General features: G+C 45.8%; 1 protein-coding gene across 2 annotated transcripts in view; it reads right to left on the bottom strand.

The window, feature by feature from the left end:
- The window catches only part of Prickle2 (prickle planar cell polarity protein 2), a 301,419-nt gene that overhangs the window by 112,029 nt on the left and 165,872 nt on the right, over positions 1 to 23,518 (bottom strand). Inside the window, exon 1 of one of the 2 annotated variants that reach the window (XM_005008292.4) lies at positions 23,259 to 23,396. The exons of the other annotated variant lie outside the window; for it this stretch is intronic. The gene's annotated coding sequence lies outside the window, so the exon portion shown is untranslated. Of the gene's footprint in view, positions 1 to 23,258; positions 23,397 to 23,518 lie in introns of those variants that run through there. 2 annotated transcript variants of the gene reach the window in all.

The following is a 23,518-nucleotide window of genomic DNA, read 5'->3' as shown; positions in this document are numbered from 1 at the left end:
AAAGAAAGAGAGAAAAGAAAAGAAAAGAAAGAAAGGAAGGAAGGAAGGAAGGAAGAAATACTACTTTGTAATATGCTATTGTTTCCTCTCTGAGACCACATAAGACAGAGGACAAGAGCATAGCATCTGGTATAAGATGGACCTGAGTAGAAACCTCAGTTGTGCCTTGTTAGCAGTCTGGCCTTGGGAAATGATTTGACCTTTTTGAGTCCTTCAGTGTAAAACAGGGACAAGCAGGTAAAGCCTTTAACAGAGCCTGGACACAAAGCAAGGTGCACTCACATCAGCTTGAGAAACACAGATGTTGGTAGGTGTCACATCTGATCACCTCATCTCCCAGATTGGTAAACTGAGGATCAGAAATAAGAGGTTTTGATACCCCAAAGGACTGGACCCGGAGGCCTGGGTCCTCCTCCAAGAAACGCACAGCTGTGGCCCATCTGGGTGCCTGGAAAACTGTGCCACGGAACTCCATCTTTGAGCCTCCTGGTATGTGACTGCTCTATTATCCATGCTCTTCATTTTAGCCTTTGCGTCTCTGTCACTTGTTAGTGTTCCACAGTATCAAAGAGAGAAAGTTATGTGCTGTGGGTAACACCCAACGCCTGTTTGGTGTAAAACAGCCTAGGAGTGCAGGAGTGCTCCCTTGCACGGTGTTCGAGCACTGCCTCAGCTCAAGCCTTCCCACTCCAGGAAGCTGAGAGGGGCTGCCCTTGACACCTGGCTGACAGCCGCTATGGTTCTCCTGGTGCTTGATTTTGCTCAGTGAAAAACATTTGTGCTGCTGCTCGTAGTCAAAGCTAGAAATCCCAGACTCTCTCAGTTCCAGAGGAAAAAAATACCACCTCAGTACACTCCAATCTGTAATACCTATTTGTGCCCTGTCATTTTCAGGGAAGATATGAGATGCGCAAGCTGGCAGAGGGAATCAGGAAGTTACTTATTCTGCAATTAGTCTCTCACTTGAAAATGTCGGGTTAATTACCAAGTCACATCTAGGAGGGAGCTCTGCCTGGCTAGGGTTGACACTCAATTATGTTGGATTTAGGAGACATGTGCTGGCCACCAAGTGATGGCAATAAAAGGAAAAACAGTAATAAACTTAGAGGACAGAAAGTGAAATGTGTGTGTGTGCGTGCGCAAGCACGTGCATGCGTGTGTGTGTGTGTGTGTGTGTGTGTGTGTGTGTGTGTGTTGTCTCAGAGTGGGGATGGATGGAAGGAGAGGAAGAAGGAGAATGAGCATGGCTTTATGCACCCATGCTTTCCACAAATCACAGCTGAGCAAGATCTGGGGTTTACTTGGTCACCGAGATGCAGGAGGAATAAGACACAGTCTTTGGATCAAGCGGCTCACAGCCAATATGCAGGTATGATTATGCTGCGATTTGGTATAGAGCAATAATTCCAAATCAGTATATTATAGCACATTAAGAATTGCCCTTGAGTCTTTCAAATTGGGCTGGCAGGTTTTGATCTCTATGTATAACTTACTTTGGTAATTAACAATATCTAATATAATGTTGACATCTAGCCTAAACAATGTAGAATTAAGTTATTTGATCGGTTTGTGTCAGTGAGGTAAATTATCAGTGGTAAGAGATGTTAAGCATAGCACAATCCCAAGCCAATCTTTCTAAGAGAAAAATAGTCCATTAGACAGATAATGCTGGATTTTTTTTTCAATTTTCCAAAGTTTGCCTTAGAAGAAAGGAGAAAGTTCAACTCTAATCCCTCAAAATGTACTGCCAAAAATTTTAGTGCCTTAAAATATTCCTCAGCTATGGTAAATGAGGAAGGATGGATGGAAGAGCACCTTTGGGGAAGCACTGCATGAGGAGTCTTTTTAATAGCCAAGGATATCGAAATGGCCCCCTTCTCTCTCATCTTTCCTCTTAGACACTATAGTCAGAGTTTTTGGAAATCATGTTCTACATGTAGGTTGCTGTTTCTGTTTGGAATCAAGAGTCCTCACAACAGTGGAAAATTAGAAAAGGAAACTTGGAAGAAAGGGTGTGTATCTTCTAGGGAGGCTGTGTTGAGCAAGTCCAAAGCTTTGCTGAGGCAATAAAAGTATTCTTGAGTAGGCCAGTCATTCAATCCAGAGAGGCTCCAGGGGAGATTCTCCTTTTGGCATCAGTGAACATGTCTTGAAGAAAACTTAAGTTTTCCTCAGTGTAAGCTGCAGCTAAGCATTCTCCAGCTGATGATCCAGGGTTTGCAATCTAAATTTGGAAGTCAGGGGTGAAGGATCAGACGTCTAAATAAGCATGAGTTCTCAATCGCCAGTAACCCAGTTCTTTCTGCAAAAATCAAGTTTTCTTTTATTAAGTGATAGCTGCTGAGACTCTTCTGATTGTTTGGGGCTCTCCCAAATGTCATTAAAGAATGAAATTCCTCCTGTGCATATCTCTCATGGATGGATCTCATGGTCATGGCTGTCATTTCAAAACATGGTCTGAGGGGTCTTGGGGATGCTACTGTAACCAGTTTTGGGCTTCAACAATCTTGTCAGGTAACAGAGACCCACCCCACACCTCCTTTGCTTTGGCCTAACAATGAAATTCCCTTGCTTCCTTTTTCGTCTGGTTTCCCCACTTGATAATCCTGGGTCCGGCTTCAGTTACATCACTGTTTCTGAAATTTTAGTGTACCACACAATGACCTAGAAGGCTTATTAAACACAAACCGCTTGGCCTTGACCCTGGATTCTGGCTTTGAGTGGCTTTCAGGTCGGGGGACCTGAAAAGCTGCATTCTATGGAGTTTCCAGGTGAAAGTGAAGCCTCGGTTGCTGATCTGGAGGTTGCACTCTGAGGACCCCGAATGTAAGGCACTCCTGAGTGGCTCCAGAATGGTGAGGAAGGAGGGGCATGACCTCACTGCATGATCCAGCCCAGGACCCAGCAATAGGCATGCACTGAAAACTCTAATGAAATACAACTTAATGGTTCAATCTGAAGTTCTGTTTGTAAAAATCGCACATTTGGGAGCACATATTTGAGGGTCTTAGTTTGTAGATACAATTCCTGAAACTCAGTCAAATGACCTGTCCCATGCTGGCAAGGCTTTCTGCTTGCTTAGCTGCTAACACACCTTCCTCAGCAAGGAAGTTTGCTTGAGCAGCTGATACATTTCAATTATCTATATCTCTTTTCCCCTCTTATGAACAGAAAGCTCCTAAAATATAGTTTGATAATTGCAGCTATTACTATGCATGCATTTTAATGTACACAAAAGATACAAGTGAGGTGTTTTTCTTAAAGTGGCTCCATTCTATTTATATTCCCTTCCCATCTATTTATAGCCTGCAGATTATCTTTAATCTTTTAAGATTCTGATCTTAAAACAGTAACTAACACTCTAAAATGACTATTATTCACAAGGGATAAAGACACTTTATTTTGCAATCTTTTTGTCTTGCATCACACAAAACCTCCTGTATCTTACTGAATCAGGCTTTAATTGTAGGTGGATTCTTTTCAATCCACTGGTAAGTTATGCAAAATCTTTGCAACAATTAGAAGCAAGGCAAAAAGTTCCTTCTCTGTATTTAATAAGACACTGTTTCAAAAGGAGAAGACAAAGAATGAAGCCCTGGAGGTCATAACTGAATGAGAGCCATAACTATGACATATGAGAAAATTAACTTTTTCCCTCATAAAGTTTTTCCAGCAATGCACTGAGACATTAAGACTTCACATAAGCTAGTCTTTCTTGTGCAGAATACCAAGGGCTTGACAACTTAAACTGATTCCTAATGAAGAAAATTAATTTAATTAGGAGTTACAGCATGAGATTTCATTTTTTAATGGGCCTCCAACACAAATGGCTGAATAAAGTCATTTTGAGATCAAAGGGGCTGTGGGTCTGGGCCGATCTTCACCAGCTTGTCACAGCTGAGAAATAAGCCCTTCCTTCCTTAGATGGTCAGGAAAACTGACCATCCTCCCACACTGCCCCCCCCCCAGCCCTGTGTCAAACTTGAAACCCAAACCGTCCTTTATAAAACTTATGTAACTGAAACTTTACACTGAAAACTTTTGCAGTAGAAAGTTGAGCACACAATACCTCTTTTTTTAAAAGGAAGAAGGAAAAGGCAGCCCACCATCTTACCAGATGAAAATTAAAATACCCATTAGAAGTAATTCACTGAACATCAGTTAATTTTTCTGAGTCATTCCCGCTAACTTCTTGCTAATGATCTGCTGTAGCTGAAAAAGGGTTTTATCTTATCTAACTCCTCTTCAGTCTCCCTTATGCATCTCAGGAAAGTATTCAATAACAGACAAGTGGTAAATAGGCAAAACAAAACAGTACAAAACCACAACCTTGCCAGTCAACTTTTAAAAGGAAACTCTCTTCCCCAGTAAGTTTTCAATCAGAAAGTACCAGAGCGTTAATGAACGTGCAACTGGCTTGAGGAAGCAAGACACCCACACACCCAGCAAGCTATAAGCTAATAATTAAAGTCTGCCACATATGCAGAAAGAGGTCAACCTCTCTAGCAATCAAAGAATGGGTGACTTGGACCACAGATCAATCACTATTCACATCAAAGAAGAAAGAGGTGAGACCAATCACTAACTCCAGCCCTTCATTTGCTAAAGAAGCTTCTCTTTAGAGCACAGTCCTTCCCTCCCTGGCATCCTATGCTGCGAAATATGGCAAATCTTATCCCAGGCAACTCTTAGGAAGTAAATCAAACAGTACTAGAATCTATAGAAACCATGATAACACACTACACTGTGGCTAGCAATGGAACATAAATGAAGTTGCAGGATTAACTGAGAATTTAACTCTTCAGGGAAATTCTTTTATAATTCCACTTATAAAGCTATAATTTAAGGCTGTAATTTAAATAAATTCCTCTGACTTACCAAATTTATTACACTTTGTCCCCATGACTTACTGCCTGTAAAATTTTGAGTCTTTCCTCTTCCATAAAGTAAAATAAATCCAAGAAAAATCTAGCAGCTACGTTAACTATAGTAGATGTGAGACTGTAGCACTTATCATCCTGTCAAAGAGAGTTGCAATGCAGAGTATTATGCACCAATAACCCACAAACCAACCTTTCCTACAGCCAAGGCTCAGCCTTTGAGGGGAAGAAACTTAAAAAATTCCCTGAAGACCACAGAGCACTTCTGTCCCTCTCTCAGAGCACACTGTTGTTGAGGTTTGAATCCCTCCCATCTTTTAAGGAGTGCTTTCTACTTGTATTGTGGAACAAATATGTTCCCATCTTCCATATTATAGTGGACACTCTTGGAGAATGGGCAGAGAGTCTGTCCAGTGGGATGCAGAATTTTTGCACACAAGACTTGTCACCTAAATTGCTTACAAACTGAGTTTTGAATCAATTCACCCAATGATTTGGTGAGATGCTTTAACAAAAGCTGAAGGACTTGCTCACTCTTAAGAGTGAAATGATGGCACTTTGTAGGTCAGAGCTGCCAAAGGTCACTGTGGTGATGGTTAGAGAATGTCTGCCTGAAGGTGCAGCCAATTAAAGAAGTGCAAATGTAAGAGAAAAGAGAGACAGCCAACGATCCTAAAATAAAGACACAGCCCAGCAATGTGTAAAACCAGCACCACCCCTCCATTCCCAGTTCCAGAACCCACTGAATTCCCTTTGGGATTACACTGATTTGACTTGTGATTCTGAACTTTGTGCAACTCAAAAAGGCCTGATTTTACCCACACACGGGCTGAGACTGTAGTTCCATGGCCACATGTGTTCCTGGCACGCACGACATCCTTGGGAATCCATATGTGGCCCCCAAACAAATTCTCTGTCTTCCTGTTGTGTGTGCTGCCCAGTTTTGGCTTCTCCTCTCAATGTCCTTTGAAGACCAGCAAGGTCCCCTGTGGTCTGGACTCTTCCTTCTCAGTCTCACAGTCCTGCTGCTGTTCCCTGACAGGGCAGCATCTCAGCAATGCTCTGGTATGTGCTGCCCTCTTGCTTGGGACACGCCCTCCAGCAGCTCGCTGAGTTTGCTCTATGTCTAAACACAGTGTAGCCATCTGTTATGGTTTGTGTATGTCCCCCCCCAAAGCCTCAGGCAGTCACGGAGGCAGCCAAGCCTCTGCCTGGCACACCTTGTATTCAGCTAGTGTCTATTTTGGCCCATTAGATGCACTAGTTTCCAAGGTAGAGCACTGATTTCCATTGCGCACATGCAATAGTTCATGGACGATCTCTTGACTGAATGGAGCACCAAGACCCAGAGTCCAGATGAAGAGAGCTGGTCTCCTTCATTTCTGTGAGTGCAAGGCTTACAGGTGGTGGCAGTCCAAGCATTTCAAATGAGTCAGAAGCATCAGTGGTTCCAATGTCCCCTGAGGCACGCATGAAATAACCACACTTTGAATCAGGAGAGCACCCAAGGCAGTTAAAACAATCCTGAGAGCTGGTGCCTCCTGCTCTGCCACCATTCCTACACATCGCCTGCCCTACCACCACAGTTCTTTCTTTACCAGGAGGAGGCAACAAATCCAGAATCACTGTGCACCTAATGATGGAACCTGACCTGACAGGCCCTCCCGAAGAAGGGAAGGCAGCAGTGTGGGGGGTGAGAAGCAGCCATGAGAGACCCCTCTTTACCTTTCTGGCAACAAGCAGAGGTTAATTTGCATTCAGGGTGGGAGTGGGGGGACATAGAGAGGCATCAACAGTCAAGGACTTGCTCACCTCCAGGTATCTGTTACAGCAATTCAGTCCGATTCCTGAGTTCTAAATTTACCATTTCTGGGTCTGCCTGGGAGTCTTTTGGCCCTGGCTGGCTTTTCCTGGCCATGGGGCAATCCAGTGACATTGGTGACTTAACTCAATAACAATTCACATTTTGAATTCTTGTTCATTGAATACTCAACAAATTTCTTCTAGGCTCATGCTACATTGCCAGACTCAGTTCGCAAGCTAGAGACTCACCCGTGAAGATGAGACTCTACCAAATGTAGAATCCAGGGACAGTGATCTCCTGTCACTCTGAGCACAGGCCTGACATCTTGCGTGTCTGTGAGGCTTTCACACAGATGAACACACGTTTTAACGGAACACACTGGAGATAATGTGATAAGGGTTTCATGTCAACACACACAAGATGCTGTACAAGAAAAATAAGGAATAAGCCCGGTGTGGAGGTACAACGCCTCTCATCCCAGCACTCAGGGGGCTGAGGCAGGAGGGTTGCTGTGAGTCTAAGGCCAGCCTGAGCTATAAAGTGAGTTCAAGGCCTGCCTCAAAAAGAAAACAAAATGTCATAGAAAATCCCTAGAGTTTTCCATCTTACAGAGGTTGATGGGAGGATTCAATGAAGTGCTTCAATAACAAACCTAACAAAATGAGAAGTTTTGAGGCAATCAGTCTTAGACAATCCTGGAGCAAGAAACTCTATGGAAATCACCCCTTCCAATAGCTTTGTCGCTCAGGAAAGTTCAAACATGGTCACATGAAATACACTCACTGAGGGCTGCCACATGCTAGAGGGGCCAACTGGAGTCACACCCCACTCACTGGGAGATTGGCTGGAAAACCAGGGCACATGGTTCCCATAAAACTTTATTTATAGGGGCTAGGGATTTAGCTCAGCGGCATAAGCGCCTTCCTTGCAAGTGTGTGGTCGTGAGTTCGATCCCTGGTACCGATAAAAACGAAAAAGACAAAAAAAAAAAACCAAAACTTTATTTATAAAAACAGGCCCCAGGCAAGAGTTAGCCACAGAGCCCTAGTTTGCTGGGGTTAGCTCAACTCGCGGCGCCTTCTAGTTGTGATAAAGTGATCATTTAAAATTCACTGGCATTACTGAAGTTATTAAAGGCTAAAGAGTACCAAATTGAGAGTAAAAGTTCAAGAAATAACAGTAGCATTACGATTCATTAAGTGACAGCCACATGACAAATATTGTACTAATGACTTTACACGCATTGCCTCATTTCATTCTCAGAGCAATCCATCGAGGCAGACACTAACAAACCCCTTGCACAGGCAGAGACACTGCACGTTCTATAAGTAACCCATGTAACCCACTCAAGGTTATGCAGTCGGGAAGTGGCAGGGCTGGGTGCTGAACTGCTGAATAACCCAAGGCCTTGTTCAAAAGCACTGACCGTGGGACTAGCACAGAGTTCTGTGGACGCCCAGCTCTGCCAGCCACCCCACCCGCTGGCGTGTTCCCCTCCCATGAGGTTTCAAGAAGTTCACGTGAGAAGCCCTGTGGATGCTACATAAATTAAAAGGTTGCCTAAAAATAACACAAAGGTTTGCCACTCTGGCTGACAAATTGCTTTTTAATGCACACTGGCTGATTCCTTGGGCGGCACAGGCCCTGGCCGGCCGGAGTACCTGCGGCATGCCTTATTTGGAGGTGACCAGGCCAGCGCTGGATCTGCTGATGCAATCTGCAGTGTCTCATCCAGGCTGACACAGCCATTTAAAGAATTCTTTAAACGAAGAAGGGGAGAAAACCACGAAGGACCTATATCTCACACAGTTTATCACAATTTAAGCTAATGGTAAACAAAACTCTCATGAAACAGCGACCTTGGGAAAAAAATCAAAGGGCAGGCTGGAATGTGTGCTCGATGGGCCGGCCCATGTCGCAGGGGCACTTTTGAGTTGAGGTGCCAGCCTGCGGACTGCTGCCTCTCTGAGACCTCCACAGAGTCCCCTGGGGTCACAGGTGAGGGGGGTGCTGTCTTGAGGCCTTCAGACGTGGGAGGTGCAAAGCCACCTGGTCTGTGTCTCCGCAGGCCACAGGCTTTCTCTTGCTTGGTGGCAGACAGCTTCACTCTCCAGAGAGTTCGTGTCCACAGCAGCACAGTGAAAATGTTAATGCAACAACTCAATAAATATTTAATGCTCCTTCCTTAGCCTGCTGATGGGATTAAGCAGGAGTCTCGATATTAAAACCTACTTTCGCCTCCTCTTTTATGTATGAGCTTTATTCCTTTGTAGAAACACACAGCCAGGCTCAGACAAACTGAAGTCATAAGCATGCAAGACAGAGAAGATGGTTCAAGCTCAGACCACCAAAAGTTAGGGAAAGTTGTCCTCAGGAAGGAGGCTGGCTCATAGATTGTGCTTCTGTCCCAGATGTGACACAAATAAGCAAAATAGAGCTGACAAGGGGAGGCCTTGGGAACATGATTGGCTGTTTTTAGTCCCAGTGATATTCAGAAGGAGGTGTTGTGGTTTCTGTCTAGATGTCCTCTCAAAACTGCATGTGATCACAGGGCTTTTTCAGAGGTGGCTGAGTCTGCAGTGTGTGATGGATTCATGGTGCAATGCTGGGATTAAGGGTGGGTGATGCTGGATCAGTCCACCGATTGGCTTGGCACTGCCTTAATCCTGGTAGCCCGGATACAATATAAGGAGCAGAAAGAGGCTTTGTCTTGCTGCTTGTTGCTTTTGCTATCTTCCGTTCACCACAAACCATTCTTGAAGCCACCCCACCTGCCATGGAGCCAGCTGATTATGGACCGAAACCTCTACAAACTGTGAGCTAAATAAACCTTTCCCCCTTTAACTTTGGGTATTTTGTCTCAGCAATGAGAAAAACAGTTAAGACAGGAAGAGAGCAAAAACACAGGGCCTGAGCCCATTCACACCTCCTCACTGGTCACAGCTAATTATTATTTCAATGTGTTCTAATTTGCCCAACCACAATTTGCCTTGGTAGGTTTTTGTTCTTCCCACACACACAGCTCATTCTTTGAGCCTGGCTCAAATGTTTCCACCTTTTGGAAACTTCCCTCCCCCATCCTCCTCCCAAGTCAAATTGAATCATTCCTTCCACTATAATCCCATGTGCCTTGATAATGCTATTAGAGCTTTTATCTAGCATGCTGACTTATGCACTGCAGTCATGAATAGTACAGTTGAAAAAAAGGATTTGGGTCCAACTACTTAAGTTTGACTCCAACTATCAGTTGTGTGGTCCTGGGCAAGTTCTACAACCTCTCAACTCTGTATTACTTATCTTTAAGATGGAATGATGATGGTACCCCACAGGACTGTTATGAGATGTGCATCTTGGTACTTGGCAAACAATTGTTCTCCCTAAGGACTAGATACACACACACATCCACACTTAGGGAGTTGGAAAGCCTCTCCCAGCTTCCCACTTAGGATAAGAAGCTTTTTTATTCTCAATTTTGTTAGCCAAATTCTAAGCTTTTGCAGTGAGTGGGGTCAGTGTGAAGGTCACAGTTGCTGTTCTCTCACTTCGTGTTCTTCCCCTCACACAGCGTGGCAGGGAGGTAACTGGGCACACAACCAGCTGGCCAGCTTCATCTCTGCATGCACGTCTGCACTCACTGGTCATTGCTCGTACTTCCTGTCCATGTGAGCAGTCAGAAGGGCTGGGAGGATCCTGAGAGTTGCCTTTATGTCCAGGGCACTGGTGGGGAACCTATGGCATGTGCATTGTTTTCCTTTTAAGACAGAAGATGTTAATATCTGAGCTGCTTTTTCTAAACTAAAACCTCACTGTTCAGATTTAATTGCAATGTTGGCCCTTTCTGATAAATAAGTGGGTTTGGGGGTGCAGTTTGGGACCTCATCTCTAAAAGGTTTACCATCACTGGGCTGGAGGAATAAGAGAACTTCAGTCAGGGTTCACCCTTGGCCATGTTCCCAGACCCTGCTTTGACAAAGCCCTTCTTTGATGGACTATGGTTTTCATCCTTCCTTGTGTGTTTCTTGGGACTATCTTTGGAGGGAGCCAAGGTACACACCAATCAGGCTCACACCTTATTCCTAGTATTATGCATGTGGCCCTGTCCCAGATGCTTGAAGGTGCAGGCAGTGGGGCAGACACAAGGAGACGGGGAGACTGAGCTGAGCAGCCCTTGATTAAATCCCAGCCTGCCATCAGAAGAGGGAGAAGAGGGTAATTTTTCTGGGGTTCACATTCTGACCTCTTGCCATGGCACAGAGCTCTATTTTTATAGCATTTGTCCCAATGTTCCGAAGGGAATGCCTGAAACTTCAGATGGTTCTGAGCCCTATGTAGGACCTGAACACCAGCACTGTGACATGGGTCAGTCGATGTGATAGCAGACAGCTCTGAGTGGCCATGGGGCGGTATAGTACAGAGAGTAACACACACAACGAGGTGCCTCAGGTCCTAGACAAGATGAAGTGGCTTGAGGGTCACCGTGAGGCTTGTCATGCTATTCAGAGAAGTGCATAATTCAAAACTGAAGCACTGTTTATTTTTGGAACTTTCCATTTAGTATTTTCAGACCACAGTTGACAGTCGTAACCGAAACTGTAGAAAATGGAACTGGGAAGAAGAGAGGATGACTATAATTATCGCAACATCACCTCTTTCCCTTAGGAACAGGAGCCCAGTTTTTTAACAAATGGAGCAAATAACTGCATCTCCCAGCTTCTTTGAAGAGATGTGTGTCACAGGTCCAAGTTCTAGCCAAGGGGAAGGAGCAGTTTTGGATGGGGCTCAGAGAAGCCCCCATAAAAGAGAGTAGATGTGTACTCTTCCCCCTTTTTCTTGTTACTGCCTGAAAAGCAGACAGTGGAAGCAACTGAGAGCACACATGACTTTGAGGAAAGCAGGCTGGCAGGGCAGGAAGGAAGAAACCCAGGCCTCCGGCATGTGAACCTGCAAGAGCGGCCCTGTACCAGCACCTTTCTGCTTCCTCTGCATTAGAAATAACTCATTCACGCCACTATTGAATATGTCCCTGGCCTGTACATGCCAATTTAAGGGAATATGTGTGCTCACTTGTGTGTGCACACGTGCACAACACATACACATACACACACTCAGATGAGTAATAACATAAATAAACTATGGTCTGCAGACCTAATCCAGCCCACCACTTGCTTTTGTATGGCCGCTAAGCTACGAGTGATTTTTACAGATGAACATTTGCAACCAATTTGATGACAGGAGAATAGTAACCCTAAACACACTCCTCCACCTCCACCAAATTCACTCTTCTCATTAGAGAACCTGTATTACAAAAAACACATGCACTCAACTTATATGTTGAATTTTGTCAATAAAAATTTTATGGAAAATGGTTTTCTCATTATATAAGTACAGCACCTATAACTAGACTTGATTTGGCCTCTTGATTTGCAAAACCTCAAAAAGCATCTGGCACTTTACAGAGAAAGTCTGTTGGCCCACAAGGTATAAAAGGCCCCAATACACTTTGAGTAATAAAGAAAATGCAAAATAAATGACAATAATTATCATAATCGTATCTCCCAAAGAGCCTGGAAGAGAATCACTCAATTATTCATTTTTATGAGATATCTCACAGAAAAGTATTGGCGCAATTCCTTGTTGAAGAAATAAAAATTTTACAGAGTCAACCACACCTTTCTCAGGCATCTCCACTTCCTTTCCTCTTCTTGGATTCCAGGCAAGAAAAGAGAAATACAACTGCATAATGAAGACACTCAAAGTGGACTGTCCTCTAGGACTCCCTCCACATTCCATCAGTCACAGATATATTTTTAAGGCCACCTAATAAAACGAGGTAAGCACACAAGACAAGGAGCTTTTGGCCCTAAGCCTAATTTCATTTAGATTTCTTTGGAGAGTTTTGGTGAGTGAGCCTAACATCTACCATGGATGTCCCATTGTGACAACCTGACACAACGACTGCAGCCCTGGATAAGGTCATATATATTACTCTAGCATTCACCACACCCTAGCAATGCTTCATGCATGACCCAACACAATTCCAGGATCCCAGACATGCCTCTCACATGTGTAATACCACGGGCAGCTGAGCCGTGAGTCTCAGCTCCTTCAATAAAAGAAAAATCACATGGCTGAGCTGAAGCAGCAGCTCCCAACCTTTTCAGGCCAAGCATCTTGCTGGTACCCACATCATTCTGGCAGCCTATGCCACGTCTCCCCCCCCCCCCACCTCAGCTGGACATGCCCTAATCTACAGGACAGTCTGGGCTGCTTCAGATACCAGGCTGGGATCAAATCAGGAGTGTGTGGGCTACTTGGCAGAGGGAAGGGATTCTCTGTGTGGCACCTGGCACTGGCGACAGGAGAGAGAGCAAGTCACCAGCCATTAGTGGATACCTGGAAGTGGAGCTGGGTATCCAGCTGGGCAATGACCCCTATGAAATGACCACTCAGCCTGAGCCCCAGCTCCTTAGAAGGCAAGCTAAGAGAATTTTGGAAGGAGCAGTGGCTCAAAAGATTTCAGTACATTAAGAAAGGAGGCCTAGGCAAGGGCTTTGTGAGGGTGCTGGACAAACCAGGAAATAAGACTCGGTCCTTTATTCATTTATTTGTTTTATTTTGAAGGTAGTAAAATACAACAAAACAAGACAGAACAAAGCCAGTCAAAACAATGCAGTGAAACTGGTACAGAACTTCAGGGCAAGATACCAGGATAACAGTAATAGGTTCCATAGTACATCTTGTTATCTTCACAATAATTGTCCATTCAGTTAGGTATAGCAAAAACAAACCCAAAATAGAACATTATAAAATCTATCAAAACAATATTGAATAGAGCAAGGCAATTGATCAGAACAAAGTAAAACAGTGAAAACAATATTTGCCTTCAAAAAGAAGATAGAAGGAAATCCCCTATATTTGGTATATTGCATATGGTCATCCTCCCAAGAGATGCTCAGACCTCTGGCCCCACGTCAGCATAATCAACCCAACAATATAAGCATTTAGTTGCTTTACGTGCCTGGACACCATGCAGTTGTTAAACAGGGGAGGGGGATGGGACGTTTGAGTCTCAGCTCGTGCTGGCAGGCTCACAGGAGACACTGACTTGTTCTTTTCCTGGCACATCCACTGTTCGAGCCACCGCTTACCAGGAGGAAGGACTTGCTGCTTTCTTGTTCAGCCCCCAAGTTCCAACATGGCTGGATCTCGGGAGATGCTGACTTGTTCTCCAGACTCATTCCTTTAGATCAGCCAAGGTCCTTTGCCGACCTCTGGATGCTTGTACCTCCTGCCCAATGCCTACGTCACTGCCCTAAGTCCTGTGATGAGTGTACTAGGAGGTGCAGCCTTTGGAAAGGAGCAAGAGACAGGATCGAGTCCTCATGACAGGGATTGGTACCTTACAAAAAAAGATCCCTGGGAGCTGGCTTCCCTGCCACCCAGAGAGGGTGACAGTGTCTATAAGGAAGGGGGACTCATCAGACACTGTGTCTGCCGGCACCTTTGCCCTCGCCTCTCCCTGTCTCCAGAACTGAGAAATCAGCTGTCTGGAAGAACTCAGCTTATGTTTTATTACAGCATCCTGAGCAAACTAAGCAACTCTTGGATGCAAGAGGTTCTCCATGTGCCCCAGCATCTAAAGGAAGACTTCAGAGGGAAGGAGAGAGGGAAGAGTCTCTAATCAGAAGTGCTGTGGACTGTGTTCCAGCACTTTCCATTCCTCAGGAGAAGCACACCAGAGCGTCTGCAACAGCACTGCCTGTGATAGCTCCTAACTAGCAACAAACCAAATGAATGTCCAATCAACGAGCTTGTTGATAAATTGTGGTATATTAACAGCCAAACACATTGCAATTAAAATGAACAATCTACAACTATACCTGACCAAACAAGCCTCATGATTCCACTGATGTAGCCTATAAATCAGCAACATGTGTCATGTGGAATCAAGGATCTGAGTTAGCACAGAGCAGCTCCAGGGCACTGGCCCATTTTATTTCTGTCCTGGGTATATAACATAGACATGTCCTGTCTATCACAGTCCACTGAGCTGAACACCTATGATGCTGTCTGTCTCCTAGGCGTACACTGTACAACTGTAGAAAGATGTTACATATGTATATGGGCTTGAGTGTTCTGGAAACCCAATGTGCTGGCCAAAAAGGGAACTGCGAGTACTCTTGGCTAGGGCAGCCCCCACTCCTTCACCTGACAGCAAAGTTCCCAGAGAAAAAACCAGGCAACACTGTACTAACTCACGAGTGGCAAGAAAATATAATCACAGCAACAAACCAGTACGATGCAGTGTCTGCTTGTCTACATTATAAATTATCCCATCTAACCTTTATACAACAACCTGATAAAGGACAAAGTTTGTAGACTCAGCTCATTTTTGAGCAGAGGGAACTGAGGCCCAAAGAGGTTGGGAAATGGGCCAGAGTTCTGACCTAAGACTTCAACACCCTCCATGCTTCTCCATGAAATAAGGGAGCTCTTGCCAAGGTGACAACTTGGTTCCAGTGTTCTGGCTTGAGTCAATGTGTCCGCTATGGTAGATTGAGAAACAGTCCCTCAAAGACACACCTGTGTCTTATTCCCTAAAACCTATACATATTCCCTGAGTTGAAGACAGAATGTCTGCAAATAATTAAATCAAGAAACTTCAGGGAAGCAATCCATGGCCATCCCAGTGGGTCCCGACATCATCACAAGCACCGTGACACTCCTGGGCAGAGGGAAGCCAGACACATGCACAGAGGAGATGGCAATAAAGAGGAGGCCGCCACTGGTGTGGCAAAGCCACAAGCCCAGGGATGCCAGCTACCACTGGAGGGTAGGAAGGATTCTCCCCCTGAGTCTCTGGAGGGAGCTCCTCTCTGCAACACCCTGACTTTTTTTTTTCTTTAATCGGTACCAGGGATCAAACTTACGACTGCATGTTTGCAAGGCAGGCACTTATGCCACTGAGCTAAATCCCCAACCCCAACACCCTGACTTTCATATGTATGGCTTCCAGAACTGTGAAATTTGGTGGGGCAGCCCTGTGAAGCTAATCTTGTACATTCCATTTTCAAAGCACCATAGAGCATCACCTAAATGGTGCTCTACAAAACAGTCCCTAGTATCTTTGCAAAGACATCTCCATCCCCTCCTGGGATGACAGTGTGGGATACAATGCTGAACAGGTTAGTTTAATGGGTGGATACCTCCAGATCTCTAGCAAGTTCCCGTGCTTCATGTGTGCAGTAATGTGCTACTTCCCCAAGTTAACCAGCCTCAGAACCATCTGGTGAGGACCCCAAGCAGCCCTCCAGCTCGCCATGTTGAACACCCTCAAAGCACAGGCTTAGCCTAACCAAGGCTCTGAGTTCATTTCCCAGTACCCAAAGGAAAAGAAAATCTTGAAAGTTGCTTTTTTGTTAAGCTTATGAGTATTTTTCAAAAACCTACAAACCTAGACTGTTGTAGTGACCAGAGGGAGAGCTAAAGCAAGGTTCCCTAGCCTCCAATATCTCTAATTCCTTATGCATACCAGTGGTTCTGCCTATGACCTGCAATGCCAATTGATCACAGCATGGACCCATGAGTTGGAAAAGGCCTCCTAAGCTTCTTAACCAGAGTTCCAAGCAAATAAAACCTCAGGTCTATTCCCATATGAGTAATACAATGAACAGTATCAACAAATAAGTCATGGCTCTGAGTGTTGGAAATGCCTGTATCATTCTTCTCTTTCCCTAAAAACGAAGTGCTCATCTTTGCTTACATGTGATGACTTTTTCCCACTTCTAGAACACGCAGTCCTTTGCTCTACTTCGAAGCCAGTACTCCAACAGTAATATTAGGTGAGAGGTGCAGGTAGTCTTTGAGGTCAGGGAGGGCAGGAAGTGTAGGGGGCTGTGTAGGCAGCTCAACCTTTGTTCTTGGGGTGGGGTTTTCCCTAACAGATGAAAACATAAATGTGTGTTTTACAGCCCTCTGAGTTCTAAAGGCAGCTGAGGGAGTTGTAGTGGATTTTAAAAACGCTTAGATCCCAAGTCAATTCCCAGAACAGCTGCATCTGATCAGACATCCTAGGCAGGAGAGTTCAGCAGCTCAGAGTCTTCAAAGAAAACCATTAGTCGGGGCACAGTTTTTAAAAGGTGATGAAACACTAATGCACACTTGCACTGCAATAACACCTCTCTCCCAGGGGTTACAGACCTCCACCTAGGGCAACAATCATGACCTTGTTTTGCAATAAAAGAAATTAAGGCTCGGAAATATTAAGTACAGAGACTTAGCAGGGTCAAAATGCACATTCATTTTCCCATCTACCAGGATAAGGGGGGAGAGTAATAACAAAAATCATTTTAGAATTTCAATTAGCTAACAATGTTCTTGCCCAGGTAGTAGCCCATCAAAATCTGTTTTCCAAGGTGATAAGTACTGTCACTGAACACACACTTCAAGGACATGGCCCCAGTTGTTAAAGGACTGAGACAAACAGGAAGAATGAAAAGAAATACTTGAGGTCTGTAGAAGTCCTACAGAGAAACGTTAGGAAGGCAGCATAGCCAAGAAAAGACATGGGCCATGGGAGGTGGAAAGAGAGCAGGTCAGGGCCAGGCAAGAAGTCTTCCTGACTGAATGGATCTAAACTAAGACTCAAGCAATGAACCGTTAGCCAGGCAAAGTTCTAGCAGAACCACATTCCAAGAAGAACAAGGGTAAGGGTGCAGAGGTGGACAGAGAGGAAGAATGCTCTTGCTGGCACCACAGCAGAGAGAGATGCTCTTCCGGGAGCAGGAAAGGACCACACCATGCTGGAGTGGGAGGTGCTTAGCTGTGGTAGAAGTTGGGATTTTTCCTTATCACAACAGGAATCTGTCCAAAGGCATAAAAGGGGGAGTCCTAAGATGTGAATCAACCTTTTATACTAGGTGTGATTATCTAGGTATCAAAGTAAGAAATGAGAGTAGCAGGGTCAGAGGCTGCCTATTTGGGGTATCTCACTCTTCTGTCATATCTTTTTATTAAGATGGAACTTACATACTATAGTACACACAGGTCTGATGTGTAGCGTCAATTACTGTTAACAAACGCCAAGGTCTAAGAAGTACATTATATCATGATACGGCACACTCTCAGCACTTCAGGAAGCTCCTTCAAGACCCCATCAGTCAGTCTCCCCTACCTTATTTCTCTGCCCCAGCACACCCTCTACTTGGGTTATACTTTTGAAATGGAACAGAGAGACCTCATTCCCATTAGACTGGCAGAGCGTGCAAGGCAAACAGAAAGGTTAGGGATGCCACAAGTTTCAGCTCAAGCAACTGGGCAGCTGGAGGTGCTATTGCTGACATTGTGAGACAGGAAAAGATTCTAGAGTTGTGCAGGAAAGAATCTACAGTTGTGCTTTGATACATGAGATCTGAGAAGTTTGTTGGACAGCAAAACACAAGTCTGCTAGAAGACACTGCATCTGCACCAAACAGGTACATTTTCTTTCTCCTCATCATTGTTCTAGGTATTGTAAGTCACCTAGAGGTGGCTTAAATTTATTTGAGAAGATGTGTGTGGGTTATCTGCAAAGACTGTGCCATTTTATAGAAGCACTTGAACATCTTTGGATTCGAGGATCTAAGCAGAATCTGGGAACCAGTTCCCTGTGGATACCAAGAGATGAGGGTGAAAGACGGGAGCTCAGAAGAGGCCCAGATTACAGGTATCAATGTGCTGGTCAACGCTGTCTGACAGCACAAATCCAGGGACTAAAGCACAGTGATGGCAACCAGAGGCAATAGAGAAGGGAAGTGAGCAAGTGAAAGCCAGAGCAGCCTCCTTTTTCAGGACCAGGAGAGAAGAAAGGGCAGCAGTGCGGACCAAGGGCAAGGGAAGGCAAGGCCAGCGTGAGACACCAAAGCCAGCAGAAGGAACGAGTGCAAAGGAGAGGGGGACCCAGCCATATGAACTCTGCTGCCAGGTGCAGGGCTGTCTCCACATCTTCAACTCACTCGCCCTCCCTAAAACTGCAGGTCGAGAGCCACCAGGAGAACAGCCTCCCAGCAAAGGAAATCAAGGTTCAGAGACATGCTTTGTCACAATGCTCCTCAGAGGCAGGGTCATCACCCTGAAGCATGGCAGCTTCCTCTGGTGTGCTCTGCTGCACACCGAGGAGTGAGATGGGAAAAGGTTTGCGGAGTCCAAGAGCACAGAACATACAAGGTCACGATGAACAGATTTCAGTCTTCTAAGGCTTCTCAGAGCGTTTCATACAGGAAGAATTTTAATCCTTCAAGGGATGCAGAAGATCACACATCTGCATATGCACAGAAGCTTTCTGGTTACTTTGTGGAGGAGCAATTCATGGACAGGTATTCCCTGGATCGCAGGCAGGAACCCAAGTAGGGTGGCAAGGGCCACACGTCTTTAGTATGCTTTGGCACAAACCCACAGAGCTTTCACAGTCGCCCATCACCCGGAGAAGGGGCCCCAGGAGAAGGGGCTGGCATGAGCATTCCATTTCACAGATAAGGAAGGCACAGCTCCTGAGGTTACGTGGTTTGTCCTCTATCACCATCCTGCAGCAATTAAGCCAGAAAAATCAGTACTACTCCATGCACCCGAGAGCAAGAAAAATCAGGTCAAGCCAAGCGAGACGCACTGGGGAAGCTAAATGAGGCTGTGTCTCTGCCGCTCCTCTTACAATTCGCCCTACACACTGCTTTCAGAGGAACTCCACGGAGCACTGGGGATGCAGGGGGAGGGGAAGGGTCTCCGCATAGGCCCCCAAACTCCTGAGTTTGAGGGGGCAATCCCACAGAGGGGCTGTGGCCGATGGAGAGAAAGTGGCTCTGAGAGCTGAGCAGCCTTCAGATCCCAAAAACTGGAGGTACCAGATGCACCTCGCCAAACCATGCATCTTCTCTTGGGACCAGCTTCATGCCATGCTTCAAGTTCCCATTCCTTGTGCCCTAAACTCCATCACAGCACTGCATAGAAGAGGCTCTCCTGGCCTGTTGCCGCCTGCCAAATGCCAGGGTCTCATGTTCGAGGAGAAGGCTGCTGTGGAGAGCGGGCTGTCACGAGGTGCAGACTGCCACCAACTCCTTCCAGCCTGGCCTGGAGAGTGCAGGCTCACACTGGGCAGTCCCAGTCCAGAAGCCCACATCGTCCCTCGGAAACTCTGAGCTCATTCTCCCTAACGGTGTGGACTTTGAGGGTGCAGTGATGATTTTTAAGTGACAACAGTAAAGTGTTGTCAAGATCCAGTCAAGAATGCCCTTGGGATGCTTTTTAACCTAGGACTTCCAGACTTTGCGTGTGTGGGGGCAAAACGCAGCCAGTTCACAGCTCTCCTCGTCCTGCTTGCTACTGTTATCAATTGTGATACACCACAACGAGACCTCTTCTCAAGGCTGGGTGGCCTAGTGGTTCAAACTATAATTTATCTGGGCTCTAACACAACAGATATTTGCTCCTCTCCCAAATCCTGCACACAGCACCAATCATTATGAAATAAACTCAGGGACCACGTGAGTCACTCTGGGTGAGTACCAGGTAACCTTGTGTAAGTGTTTCAGGAGTTCAGCAGGCATTCTTAGAAAGAAAAACAGTAAGAGGCAAAGGCGTGGTAAGCAACGCCACACAGTGCACCCTGGAGACAGATCTTTTGTCTGGGGTGCCTAGGGAGGAGGGGGACCCTGGTGACTGGTATGGAGACTTCCACACACAGACTGGAAGCCCTTCTCAAAGACCTCTGGGCTACACTTCAGGGAAACTATTCCTGAGCTTTCCCAGACACTGGAGTCCCACAGTACGTGTATCTGTTCCCTTGGCCCCTACTTCTTCCATTCTTCTGGAAGTCATCCAGATTACAATCTTTGCAAAAGAAAATAAAAAAGACCTTTCCCTGCTTGTCATAGAAAGCAACAGGATATGAAAAAAAAAGACCTCCCCTTACACACACACACACACACACACACACACACACACACACAAACACCCTGTATGATAATAAGGTGTCAAATATCCTGGAAAAGAATCTCTTGCCATTTGGAGTTTGAGGAAACAAACAAACAAAATCAAAGAAATTTCAAACGCTACATTTAAACTCTGAGTACAACTTCCATAAAGTTTCATTACATTCAGCTAGGATTACCCTTCTGTGATTTGGTAGCTAAAGACATTATTCCCTCTGCTTCCTTTCATTTGCTTCAGAATATCATACCGAGTTTATATCCTCTCAAAGCCCTCCTGCTTTATTATACAGCTAGGAAGTGCTTAATGTGACTGGATAGCTTTCAGGAAAGATTAAGAAAAATATCTTGGGGACATAGCATCTCTGAGGTTTGGTTTTCAAACTATTAAGAACCACAGATCTCTGCACACACAACCACACGCAGACCCAGCTGTGTCCCTCCGCATCCCTTCCAGTCCTTTAATGGCCCATTCTTTGCATGTTTGATGCTTCAGGATAAACTCAACACAAACTGCTCTGGTTTCTCTGCAAACAGCTCTACAAAGACCATAAATGTCACCGCCAAATGGGCCAGCACTAGTTCAAACCCTTGCATGGCTCTCATTCCTCAAGGCATCTGTGTCCCCAAAGAGAACAACCCAGGCTTAAAGGACATCTGGGGAAGAAAGCCAAGAGCTTCTCCTGCTGGGGCTAGCAGGAGGGGCTAGTGGGAAAGCAGCTTGAGAAAATCATCTCAAAACCAAGACCCATGTTTAAAAGCTCAGGAGGGGAAGGCAAGAGTTAGTTTAGTTTCTTACATGGGAATTCAACCTCCAAAATCACACACACACACGTGCACACATACACATACACGTGCACGCATGCACAATTAAGTTTGTTGATGCAGCAGTTTGAAAGACTAGGTGAGCTAGGTGTCCCTGAGGAAAGACTATGAGCTTCCTTGTGTTACACACAGAGCTGTGTACCATCTGAGGCTGATTCAGGAAAACACTAGAATCTCCTGGTAATTTCCTGCAGACAGGACATTTAATCATCTCCAAGCTGTCTCACCAAAAGAAGAAAAGGGGGGGGGAACCCCATAAACCAAATGATTCACACTCTTAAAATGAATTTGCCTTCAGATCAGAACCATTTTTTTTTTACTCTTAAAAAACAGAATTTGTTTTTTTTTTTTTTTTTTTTTTTTTTTTTTTTTAACAAACTGTTCTTTTCCTTCAGACAGAAGTAAAAGCCACTCAAGGAGGGCTCGTCCTGATTCCAGGAGCATTTCCCGAAGCCTCCATCCAGTCAGCGGTTTCTCCTAGCAGGCAGGCTCAGAAATCCGGAGAGGGCCAGGCAGTGGAGGAGGCAGAAGCCAGGACCATCTTTATAGGCCGCCTCCACCAACCGTGTTGCTTTCAGGCCCCATGGGAAGACGTTTTATTATAAGACAAGCAAATTCTTCGCAGCTCAGCTCACCTGACACCATCCTCTGAATTGCCCAAATGGCTGGGAAGACTTGGCCACGGCCAGTGTGCAAAGGAAAGGCTCAATTCTCCCCCGCCCCCCGCAGGATTCATTCTGTCTGTACAGACAGGGCCTTATCCTTCCCTCCAGTTACTCAACTGGTTGCATAGATAAAAACATCTGTGTGCAGAAAGCAGGGAACTCAAAGTATACAAATGATTCACACCACCTAAACAACTGCAAATAAAAGCCAGCCCTGCAAAAACCAGGGCTGCTAAGAGCCAAAAGAATTTAATATGGGCGGAAATGGAATTTGGCAATCCAAGCATCAGACATTGCTCTGATTTGGGAGGGCATGTCTTCCAGCTGCCTCTCCTTAAAATTAAAAAAAATAAAAGTAAAAATTAAAAATTAAACTCTAGCCCTCTGCACTACCGCCCAACTTCTTGCTTAGGAACAAACACATGAACAGATGGGGGGAGGGTTGAAACTGCATCTTTTAAACGCTGCTCACCCACTCTCTCCCCATCTTTCACAATCGCTTTGCCTCACATTCTTCCCGGGGCAGCTGCCCAGATACCCCGGATTTGCACAACCCGCATCTGCACCCAGCCGGCACACATCCTCCTAGGAGCTGTCTCCCAACTGGAGCCGGAGCCTGGTCCTTGCCCCCAAGGCCCACGTTGAAAGCAACTTAGCAAATCGGGGTCGCTTAATTACAGAAATCTACACTCGTGAGAAATAAAATAGAATCACAATTGACGGTCCTAACGAAATAAGCCACGTTTCCATTTTCCGGTAAAGCTCACCAGGTAAAGGTCTGAGGGAAAACAGCGTTTTAACACTGACCTTTCTGAGGTCAGTCAGATGCGGTTCTTGAGGAGTAACGAAATGGGTCCACAGCAGTAAATACATTTTAAGTATTTAGGAGGAAAGGATCGTAAATAAAGACTATCTAAAAATCAAATTCTGAGCAGTTACACATTTTGCCCAGAAGCAGCCCTAACCAGTCACAGGACTGCCAGCGTGGTTAATAAGGCTGCTACAGGAAAGCCAAGGGGCCCTGGAATGCAAATCTGGAAACCCCACCATGTAGCGGATGCGAGTTCGGCGCATCCTTGTGGGACGCTGCGGGGAGCGCACGCCCCGCGCCGCTGCGGACACTTACCGAGGTTTGGCCGCGCCTCGCCAGGGCCGGGCACGCAGGACAGGACGCCGGCGGACGCGCAGAAGCGCGTTACGCAGCCCGGCGGGGCGCGGGGTGCCCGGCGCGCGGGGGCCCAGGGGGCTCTGCCGCGGCTCGGGGTGCGGGCGGTGACATCGCGGGCGCCGCCGCAGGCGCAGCCGAGCCTCTGGGTCCCGGGAAGACGCGCTGGCGCTCGGGGCCGCTTAAAGAGACGCCGCCCCACCTCCCGGCCCGCCCATTGG

Source organism: Cavia porcellus, unplaced genomic scaffold, assembly GCF_034190915.1.
Source record: "Cavia porcellus strain 051 isolate PalLab524CR breed Dunkin Hartley unplaced genomic scaffold, mCavPor4.1 scaffold_10, whole genome shotgun sequence".
NCBI lineage: Eukaryota > Metazoa > Chordata > Mammalia > Rodentia > Caviidae > Cavia > Cavia porcellus.
Note: the sequence above shows the minus strand (reverse complement) of the source record. Positions and strands in the feature narration are given on the sequence as shown.